The following is a 12120-nucleotide window of genomic DNA, read 5'->3' on the forward strand; positions in this document are numbered from 1 at the left end:
CTTGTCATCGGTCATGGAAAAAATTGCCTCCTTGAGGTCTTAGATGGTGAGAAACTGCTCACAAAAAGCATGTTGATCGGCCACTAGGCAATTCAGAGTAACAGAAATACACTTTCTGAGGGCTTTCTACCAAGAAAATGAATTTTGCTACAAAGCAAACACATTTTCATAATGGTGAACAAAAGCTTGTAGGATGTTTAAGAGACTAGAGAAAATAGAAGTCCCTTGTTTGATAATTTTAATCCCAAGATTGGTATGATAGGCTCTAAGATCTTGGAAGAATTCTTTTGAAGCCTTATCACCAACCTCTAACCAATGGAGGCATGATTTGAGTTGGGCCCCTTGAGTAACATAATTATCCACAACCTATTTGTCATGGAAAAGCTTGGCAAGCTGAATTTTCAAATCAACATCAAAAGGGCTAAGGGTGACAGCCTTAGAAGCTTTCATGAGAGTCATGGTAGTGGATTCATAAGACCATCATTTGAAAATTTCCAAATACCACTCATCGATGCACATAAATCTAGCAATTTTGGTAACATCATCATTCCACCACTTAATCCAACCTATCTAAGAATATGGATGTGGTTCCAAATTATAGACACATAGGATATGAGAAATAGTGGAAGCATGCATATGCACTAATGTATTGAGGAAAAACTAAGTCCTAATAAGTCGTTGGATAGCTAAGTGCCAAGAAATGGAAAAATAAATGGGATAGTGGTTTGATAATGTCACATCTAGCAAAGGAGTGACTAGTAAATCTCAATCCTTAGAAAAGGAGAAAAAGGAATGTGTAGTAATCATGGCACTATTGAGACATTTTTAAATGCATTTAGAGCCAGCTAGAAAGTTAGACCGAGTGTGCCAGACCCCACTATTCTGGCAGTGGTTTGCATTGGAATAAAAAAGGCCCAATTTATCATGCATGTAGTACTAGACTTCCCTTTCCCCAATTATCAAGTGAAAAGGAAAGTTTCCATCTTTGTCAAAGGCTAGCTCAACCATATTGAAGTCACCACACATAACCCAAGTAGCTAGAGGCAAGTTCTCAGCCATCTAGCCCCACAATTGAAATCTTTCCACAACATCATTAGAAGAATAAATATTTACTACTCAAAAATAATGGTTGTTCATAAAATGCTTGTGCATGGGATCAGAACCATGCAAAATAATAGCAGAATGAAGATAAGGTGAAAGAAGAGTAACTACACCACCTCTACAAGCCAAATGATGTGACATGCAAAGGAAAGCATGAAACCAAAGATTTTAACCTCTTGCATGTAAAAAAATCTAAATTACCAAGTTTATGATGGGTATCCCTGACATAGTTTGTAGTACCTCACACATTCCATGATAAAAAAATTCATGAAAATTCTTCCATGCCTTCCTCTTCCTTGAGAGAGGAGTAACTATTCTACAAGAAAGTTGAAACTTGGTTAAAGCCAGAAGGAAATTCCTCCAGTTGATAGCCCATCATTTCTCCTCTAGTTTCTTAGCACATCTGGGAGGACTATGAGAATGTTGCACATTTTGAGTTGCAATAGAGTAAGAAACAAAAGGAGTGTGAATCACATCCAAAGTGTTAGCCCTTGTAGCCACCTTGATCCCCTATGAACTACAACCTAAGAAACACTAGGTTTTGGTTTTGGAAAAACTATTGTCAACCCTATAATGGCTAGGGTTTGTGCTCTTGTTAAAATAGGAGGAACCTAAATGATAGACATATATGACTATTTAGGAGCTGAGGGAGTTTTTCCTTTGTGCCCAACAATAGTTCATCCTTATTTTTGTTTCCCTTCTATTGGTTTGATAGGGGCCTTATTAGGCAAGGGTTTAACCCTAGGCATAGCCAAAGGGAAATCACTAATCTTGTGTTCCACTGATTGGAACTAATAACAAGTGTTGGGAAGGTTCAAATAGAGAACCTTTTGAGAGAAGCTTTGAGAACCAATATGTATCTCCACATAATCTTTGAAATCCTTGGAAAGATCAACCTCAACACATATGCATTTCTGAGGATGAGCATTGAATAACTTTTCATGTTCCTTGGTAATAAATTTACCAAGAGTATTGGAAATGGAATCAATAAAAGGCCAACATGACAATGGTAAAACTGAGAACTCAACCCACACAAGAACCCTAAACTTTTTGTCATTAGAGATAGTGAAGTCTCTTGACCATCTTTGAAAAACTAGTAGGGAGGAATACACTAACGAAGGACAATTGCTAAAAAATATGCCTACCTGAGATGGGTTGGCAAAATAAAATTAAAAAAACTTTTGGTAAGGTTTTACATAGCATCAAGGAAAACTCCATGAGGAGTCTAGCTCTTGTTAACTCATTCTTGGAGCATAGCTTTAGGAGGAGTCCTACCCACAAAATACCCTATCAAGGTATGTTGTTCTAACCAATCACAAGCAGTATCAAATTCTTACAAAGGAAGGATAATATCAAGATTACCTCATGAAATACCTTCGAGATGAATTTGTGAGGATGTTTTTTCTATGGAGGTGCCATGTCTTTCCAAAGCAACAATGTGAACACCAGTATCAACAACTAGGTCACCACTTGTCGTGGCCATTATAAACTAGCCTAAAAAATCCTACAGTAAATGTGGTTTTCATGTTGATTTAAATTACATATTTATTTCACATCTATTATGGGTTATGTGAAAATGGTTACATTCTTTCTTGCAAGATTCCCTACAAGTGGTATAAAAGTTATGTTTTTATTGTTGTAACCCTAGATTAAATCCATGGGAATGCATGAGAGGATAAAAGAAAGAGCAAGATATATGAGTTGTTTATTATAGAACTAAGGGTTTTGGGTTTTATAATGATGGGATATTGGTAGATTTTGAGCATGTGAAATTATTGGATAAAAGGGTTTTTCAAATATTTCATTTAAATGAGGATTTTAGAGGGAGCTTGTAGAAATGACCTCCTAGGCAAAAACAAACCTCACCATTGATCCAAGTCGATGTTTCCATAAATTTTAATATATAATATGCCCTAGTTTGGCTATGTTTAGAGGAAATGGAAGAGTTTTTTAGTTTCATGCTGTGATGGAAGTCAAATTTAATCCCGTCAGAATTTGTGTCACAAAAACAATTGTAGTGAAAATGGTAAAATGATTGTCATAGTAAAAAAACCATAACTTTCTCTCATAATATCATATTTTAAACTTCTTATAGGCGTTGGAAAGCTAATTTAGAGCACAACAACTTGCTATAGGTTTGGTTCTATTATTTTTATTTTTTTTGGGTTTTAAGAGCCCAAAATTTAGATCTTATTTATTTTGAGCACAAATTAGGGCATAACTTGGGCATATAGAGTCAATTTTTTGACTTTGAGTAGTAAAAAAAAAGCTCTTAGAGAGCTCTATAATTTTTTTAAATTTGGTGCAGGTTTGGCATGGTTTATTTGGTGATATATTAAGCTGAATAGTTTATGGTATATATTGACTATGGCAACATTGTGAGTTTATGACACTGTATATTTGGAGATTTAAGATTTGATGTCATTGTATACTCAAGATATGTTTTAGGTTGGTCTAGTGATGATATAGTTATTAGTGTTTCATTTAGATATGTATGATGACTTCTTGGGTCTACATGTTGTGCAATGTTGTAAGTGGTCTTTACTTACATGTTGCATTTATAGCTTGGTTATCAGTTTTCTTTGTCCATTGATCTTTCTTTATTGATGCATATTCGAATCAATAACTTGGATTTGGGTTTTCTATGCCCTAAGTCACATGATTTTCAGATTTTACTTTATGTAGAAGGGATGAGATGTTATTACTAGGTACAATCATGGTGCAGAATTGTGGTTGATTATTTTATACTAACAGGTTGGACACATTGAGAGTTAGATGCTCAGCTCATGGATGTGATCATAGTGTCATAGATTTTGGCATGACATATTGGATATATAGGTATATCATTGATGTTCATTGGTTTGGATTCCTAATTTGGTTATGGTGGTATATCTTCTTGGTTGAGGATCATGGTTATTTAGTTTCGTTTGAGGAACTCATGATGTGCACTTTGAGTTCTTTGATGGTTTGATGCCTTTGTTGATTCTTATGGTTAGAGGATGGTTTTTTTCATCATAATGTCATATATAGCTTGGATACATAGTTTAGTGGGAGCTTGTGACTATGATGAGGTGACAATGTAGGATTAGTTTCTGGTTTGGTTTATATCTTCTTGAGTTTGGAGATCTTGGTGTTCAATTGGTACTGAAACTTTGGTTGTGTATAAAATTGGAGGATCTTCATGTAGGAGATGGATTATAAATGCCATGGGTGACTCTATACCACAATTAAGTGGGAGTATTTGGTATTGATATATTTATTGAGTGTTTGTAAGTGTTGTAGATTTGTCTTAGATCCTATTGTTGTAGAAGTGTCTTTAACATTTGCATGGTGCACTTGGTTATCTTCATGATGTGTGAAGATGGTTAGATCTTGAGGACTCATGTGATTCTTGGCTATCTTCATGGTGTGTGGAGATGGCTCTTCATAGTACGTGGAGATGGTTTTCTTCATGGTGTGCAAAGATAGTTTCATCTTGAGGACTTATAGGGTTTTTGGTAGAGGTGTGGTTTATTCTTTCATTTGACATGTTATCCTTGGTGGTAGGATGGTTTTATTATCATGTCATGGTATACTCTTAATACACATTTAGTGTTTTGACATGTTATAGTATGTTCATATGGAGCATGTTATCTCTTTGGTTGAGATGGTTAGATCATGTTGCCATGTTTATGTTCCTTAGGTCATGTTTGGAACTTTGACATTGATCTCGGTTTAGTTTCTTGGTATTGAGTACATTGATCATAAGCTAGATACTTCATGATATTTCTATGATGCATTTGGAGTTGGCATGGATTGATTGGTTATTGGTTCTAATGGATACTTAGAGATAGTGGTCATGCTGATTTCTCTTGGATTAGTGAAGTATTTTTTGGGATATTTGATGGCTTTAGTAGGAATTCCAAGGGGCATTCACCTAATATGGGCTTCAGAGGAGATTTTTATTAGATGAGTCTTGGTTGGGGACTTGGATATCTTGATGTGTATTTTCATTTCCCACTCTTGGTCTACTCTATGATTTACTACTTGAGAGGTATAGCTCATTGTTTCTCTCAAGTGTACTATGTTTATGATTATCTTACATGGATATGGATCTTGAGCTATGGTACATGAGTTAGTTCTAGAGATTTCATTCAATAGATGGTTTAGCATTTTTTATCTCCATTTCCATATGTTGTTATGTTAGTTGAGTTTGGGAGATAGTTTTATATTCATATTCCTTGGATTAGGAATGGTTATTCCTTGAATTAGGAATGGTTTATGAGTTTGATCTTCTTGTGAGAGTATTACATCCATGATTAGTTATATGGTATGGTTTGGGTATTTTTGTGGCTACTTGTTGGGGTTTTATGGAGGAGATCTTACTTGCACAACTTACATCTAGAGGTGTGTGTAGAATGACATGATACAGGTTATGATTTGCATAGTTTTTCTTGGTCTTGGTTGTCTTCTTGGATGCTCAATTTCACTTACATTGTATTTGAGATTGGTTGGAGATTGTTATCACTTGTTCTTGCTCATGTATGTCATGTGAGACATGGCATGGTTATTAATTTGTTTCTATCTTTTGTTGGTTGTGGAGATATTGTGAGACTATTGCAGATTTTTATTAGAGTTGTTCTTGTAGGTTTTTTGTTTATGTGTTGTGGATATCCTTAATACTACTACAATTCACTTCTTTGAAATGTTTTGAGTGGATGGGTTATAGATTTGACATTATCTTTTGTAGTGGGAAGTTCTTGGTATATATGTGGTAGGTATTGCTCTTAAGGCTTTTGATTGTAGGTTACAAATTGGATATGTTGATGATTGTGATATTCACTTGGCATACCTTTGAAGGTATGGATAGTGGGGTGGGTTTGTCACTTGATGTGGGTGTTGTGTTAGCTATGAGTATTTGACAACTATAGATACATGTGATTGCCTTTAAATCATTTTTTTTTTTGTGCTTGGAATTTTAGTTGGTACATGATTTTATGATCTTCTAATGTGATAGGTTGTGTGGCTCTCTTTGGATGCCTTTTATGTATGTCTAGTGGTAGTGGCATAATAGGAGGTGAGATCATTCATGTTTGAGATGTTGGATACTTTGATTTTGTTTTAGGTACTAGGATGGAGCACTTCATGTACTTTTATCCATGATGGTGGATGTGCTAGGAGGGCTTGTTCCCTTATTTATTTATGTGGCTGTGGATTGACCCTATGCAATGTATATAAGTGGTAGAATATTGAGATAATGGGTATTGCACACATTGCATAATATTTTTATATTATTTTATTTTATTTTATTATGTAATGTTACACTTAGATGGACATGAAACATGTAAAGATTCCCATGGGATATACTTGATGATTTATTATGTAACATTATAATAATATTTCATGTAATTATTTAATATTGGTGAAAATAATTAAATTTTCAATATTAAATGTGGGGTTAGTGGGCTAGGTAGCACATGGTTTATGTAATACCACTTGGTAGTTTTGTGAGAATTGCTACTATATAAGCAGCCACAAGGGTAGTTGTTGTTGGTAGGGGAAGACATAAATAAAAAAAGGAAAAGGGTTGAGTAGGACAAGGCTTGATAGGTTAGTCAAGGGAGCATTTTTTAAGGTTGGAAGCATGGCATGGGATGCATGGATTCATGATCATTCATTGAAATCTCCCATGGTTGTATTGTAATGATATATTTTTGGAATAATACATGGTGATCGATGCTTTTGAAGGCTAAGTTTTTCCCTCAATAAGGGGTTCCCATGGCATATCTTGTGTCACAATTTTTAATGGGTATGTTGTCTATTCTCTTGCATATGGATTTGAATTGCATATTTATTTAAGATATATCATGGGTTGCGTGGAAAAGGTTACATTCTTTCTTTGAAAGTTTCCTTACACTCATTGCATCAATTGGTATCAAAACTTAAGGTCCATCCTTGAGTTTATTGGATCATGTGGAACCCTAATTTGGATTTGGTTATAGGGTAGAAGATATACAAATTTGACCTATAACTTGTAGAGGGTTACAATCTTGGAGGAGCCTATTTGTCAAGATAGTTTGAGGTAGAGAAAATATTGAAATTTCTATGATGGACATATTGAGAAAAATTGCATCTAGATTTGATGTTGTGGAGACAACCTAGAGGCGAGGAGCACAGTTAGATGATGTGAATGATGTGAAGAAATAAACCCATATCCTAATTCAAAGCCTAATGCAAACAAGATGAGGAAAGATTGTTGAGAATGTTATCTAGGGCATATTCAAAGCCAATTGTGGAAGTTCTTCCTTGTGATAGAAAATCAAACATTAATGTTGTGTTAGATTGGATCTTTGATATGGAGAAATTCTTTGAATTTGAAGGAACTCCTGATAATAGAAAGGTAAATATTATCGTTAGTAGGTTGAAAGGTCATGCCTCATTATGGTGGGAGCATTTACAAAATGATAGAAAAAGAAGAGAAAAAAAGAATATCAAAATATGGCTGAAAATGGTGAACTAGGTGAAGAAGTTCCTCGCTATTAGTTACCAAGTTATCTTTTTGAGGAAGATGCAAACTTTGAGACAAAAGGGCATGGCTGTGAAAGAGTATGCTAAGGAATTTTATAAATTGGACATTAGATTTGTACATGTGGATGATGAGGTTGAGATAATTGTAAGGTACCTAAATGGATTGAGATCTAGAATTCAAGATGAAATAAATTCTTTGAAACTAGAAAGTGTAGAAGAAGAATTTCAATATGCCTTGAAAGATGAGGAATCTTGAAAAAGAAGAATGAAAAAAAATAGAGAGGTAGATGTGGTAGATTCTAGAGAGGTAGAAGTAAATCTTATGGAGAAAGTGGAAGTCTAATAATTTTGTGCAAAATAATGGAAAAATTGAGCAGAAAAGTGATGATAAAGGAAAGATCAAGTGTAAAGGTCGTAGTTCTTATTGAGTTGGTACTAGATTGTGATATTGCTATTACGATTTAATTGTGTGGTTTTCAGTCAAACTCATTGACCCATATTTCATGAGTAGAAATTCAACATGAATCCATATCTCATGAGAATAAATGGAACACTTAGCACTCATTTTATCTAGCTGATGCTCACAGGGGTAAAGTACTAGGACTTCTTGGGAGGTCACCCATCCCAATACTACTCTAGCCTAAGCATGCTTAACTACGGAGTTTCCTCCATGGGTAAACCCAATGCTTGCAACTCCATTTGAAAAACCTTCACCAAGTTTTGTGCCTTATGAACCATTCATTAGAAATCCCCTTAAGATCATCAATTGATAAGAAGGAGATAATTTCCATAGTAAGTCAAATTGTGATATTACTATCAAGATTTAACTATGTGATTTTTAGTCAAACTCACTAACCCATGTTTCATGAGTAGTGATTTAGCATGAATCCATCTCTAATAAAAATAAATGGAAAACTTATCAGTCATTGGATCTAGGTGATGCTCATAGGGGCAAAGCATCAAGACTTCCTAGGAGGTCACCCATTCCAATACTACTCTAGCTTAAGCACACTTAACTATAGAGTTTCCTCCATTATTAAACCCAAAGCTTGCAACCCAATTTACAAAACCTTCACCAAGTGTTGTGCCTTATGAACCATTCCTTAGAAAGCCCCTTAATGTCATTGATTGATAAGAAGGAGATAATTTACACAATAAGTCAAATTGTGATATTGCTATCAAAATTTAACTATGTATTTTGAGTGAAATTTATTGACCCATGTTTCATGAGTAGTGATTCAACATGAATACATATCTTATGAGAATAAATAAAACACTTAGCACTCATTGGATCTAGGTGATACTCACAAGGGTGAAGCACTGGGACTTCCTAGGAGGTCACCCATCTTAGTACTACTCCATCCTAAGTGCTCTTAACTATGGAGTTTCCTGCATGGTTAAACTCAAAGCTTGACGCCGTATTTGCAAAATATTTATTAAGTTTTATTCCTTATAAACCATTCATTAGAAAGCCCTTCGGCTCATTAATTGAGAAGAAGGAGATAATTTTCATAATAAGTCAAATTTTGATATTGCTATTAGGATTTAACTATGTGATTTTGAGTCAAATTCATTGACCCATGTTTCATGATTAATGGTTCAATATGAATCCATCTCTCATGAGAATAAATGAAAGACTGAGCACTCATTGGATCTAGGTGCTAGATGTTAGGATTAACCTTAGAAATAAAAGTTACATGCACATATAACCAATATTAGAAAATAATAGATCACACAAAAGAGAACACAAAACACTAGAATTTAATGTGGTTCACCCAATCCCTTGGCTAAGTCCACCAACAACAAGTCCAATATTATTATTATGTAGTGATTACAATCCACAATCCCTTACAACTCAATAATTCCACAAGAAGCTATAATATCACCATTACATTATAAAATCCCTCACCCTAAGCCTTTTTCTACAAGCTTTTTCCACTTACAAAATTAGGGCTAGAATAAGTTGTCCAATAGGAAAATAGTAGTTGATCACTTCTACAATATAAGGTCATTTTTGGCTTCAAGGGTGCTACCCTTGAAAAACCCCATGTGGGTGTTTCCCCTTGACCCCACCCTATACTGCAATAGGGATCATACCTAGGGTGCTACCCTAAGACCCTATTGTTGGATACAATTGGTTAATTGAGTGTTGTCTTTTATGTTACACAAATGTCATATCAGTCATCAGATAGAGTCTACAGAGCTCAGAAGGTAAGCATAGTCGTTTATAGAGTCTACCGAGCATTGCTGTATATTACACTATAAAGATAGCTTCTACTGAGCTAACTTGGTTAAACGAAAGAAGTTCAGTACTTATCGAGCTCACTCAGTGATCTAAGGAAAGATGGAAAAGTTAGTTTTCACCGAGCTCACTCGGTCATCGAAGGAAATATGGAGAAGTCAGTTTTCACCAAGCTCACTCGGTCATCGAAGGAAAGATGGAGAAGGCAGTTTTCATCGAGCTCACTCGGTCATCGAAGGAAAGATGGAGAAGTCATTTTTCACCGAACTTACTCGGTCATCAAAGTGGAGTCGGTTTCACTAAGCTCACTTGGTCATCACAGGGAACTCAGTGCTTACTGAGTTCACTCGGTGACTGAAGGATTTCACGGAATTCTCTGTATTAACAGGGCTCAGTCGGTTAACATGGGAATTATTTTCTGAACAGTATTAACCAAGCAGTGTTGGCTAGTAAAGGGATTTTTTAGTTTGTAATTTTAATTATTTCTAGCCGACTATTGTATTTGGTCAGTGATTAGAGCTGACTAAGATAATCTGTAAGGTATATATGAAAGATCAAGTTGTGAATTCGTAAGATGCAAGAATTTGGATGCATAGGAGTGTGAATGTATGGATATGGAATGAGCGAATATTGAACATAAGAGCAAATGTTGAAGAAGTGTGATGAAGGATTAGATGCATTGAAGGAGTTGCAAAGTTGTATGTGATCAGTAAGGATCTAGTCAAGCATAATAGAGATCTGCAATCAGCAAAAGATAAGTTGCACATTATATCAGGTCACTTCATTGTTGCTTTCTAACCATTGTAACAGTGAACTCAAAATCTCTTAACAAAGTGGGTTTAACAACCCTATTGTAAATCCTCTAACAAGGTGACAGTTCAGTTGAATTGTTCTAAAGACCTCTAGCAAGGCCACTCCTAACAGGGTGATTAAATCCTCTAACAGGGTCACACCTAACAGTGTGTTTTTTAACCTTTAATAGGGTTGGCTCCTAACAGGGCTCACTTCAGAAGAGTGAAAATCAGTAACTAGTTACATTGGTGGTTTTTCCTATATTGGGTTTCCATGTTAATCTGGTGTCTCTAGTTTTTGAGTTTGCTGAATTGTTTTGATATCAGTTCTTAATGATTGTTATTATTTGCTGCAATATCAAGTTTCAGTAATCTATAAAATAGATCAAACTTTTAGACATCTAAGGGACTGTGAAATGTTTTTGTAGTAACTGATTCACCCCCTCCCCCTCTCAGTTACTTCATTCTCATTTCCAACACCTGTAGGGGCAATACACCTTGACCCCATCATGGGGGCACTATCGCAAACCCCTGTAGAAATATTATGGGGAGAAAATTGCACTGAATAAACCTCCAAGTTTCATTTGGCTCCACATCACAAAAATCTCCCACTTGGAGACTAATTAGACTCCACAATAATAACATCCCACTTGGAAACTAATCATAGCACTACTAAACCTATAGCTCCCACTAGAATATCCAACTTTGTTGTTCTTTTATTCTGTTTAGTCTAGAAGACCAATCGAAGCTAAAGATGAGTTCAACTTCTCCCTTTTTACTACCTTGGTAAACATATCTATTATCATATGCATGTATCTTCTCCATCTTTAACTATCCATCATCCAAAATTGGCTAAACGAAATGGTATTAAAATTTTATGTGTTTTGTCTTTGAATGCAAAACTGAATTTTTTGCAAGATTGTAAGAATTTGGCTTAGGCTAGAATTCACCAAAGAACTAAAGAACTCAACACAACCACATAGTAGACCAAAATATATAGAGTATGATCATAATGATGTTTCTTACTATTCAGAAGCATGTACACACATTAGGAGTGTCTGCTTATAAAGGCCTCTCAGGAAGCACCTAGAATATCTCTAGAAATAATCAGGAGATAAGACAGCTAAGCAACTTATCCAACATTCTAGATGAATGGATAAGAATGACAAAGTTTCATGTGTGTGTAGAATATTCTTATATTGTTGACAACATGTGCTTAAAAGAGGTGTGGTCCCCTATGATGTCATCATGACAACACACAAGAGTGCACATACTCCTAGGTGACTAATAAATAAATATTAATATAATTCATTAACCTAAGTAAACTTAAGTAAGTGTAATAAGTAAATACTTATTTACACCAAAACCCCCCCTTAAGTGCAACTTAAGGGAATGCCCTTAAGCTTATGAAATCTAGGATGCAATGAAAAATGGGTCCTGGCTACTAGGCCATGTTAGGTACCCATGTACAGAATGATA

Source organism: Cupressus sempervirens, chromosome 3 (assembly GCF_028749045.1).
Source record: "Cupressus sempervirens isolate cs-2001-9-10 chromosome 3, ASM2874904v1, whole genome shotgun sequence".
NCBI lineage: Eukaryota > Viridiplantae > Streptophyta > Pinopsida > Cupressales > Cupressaceae > Cupressus > Cupressus sempervirens.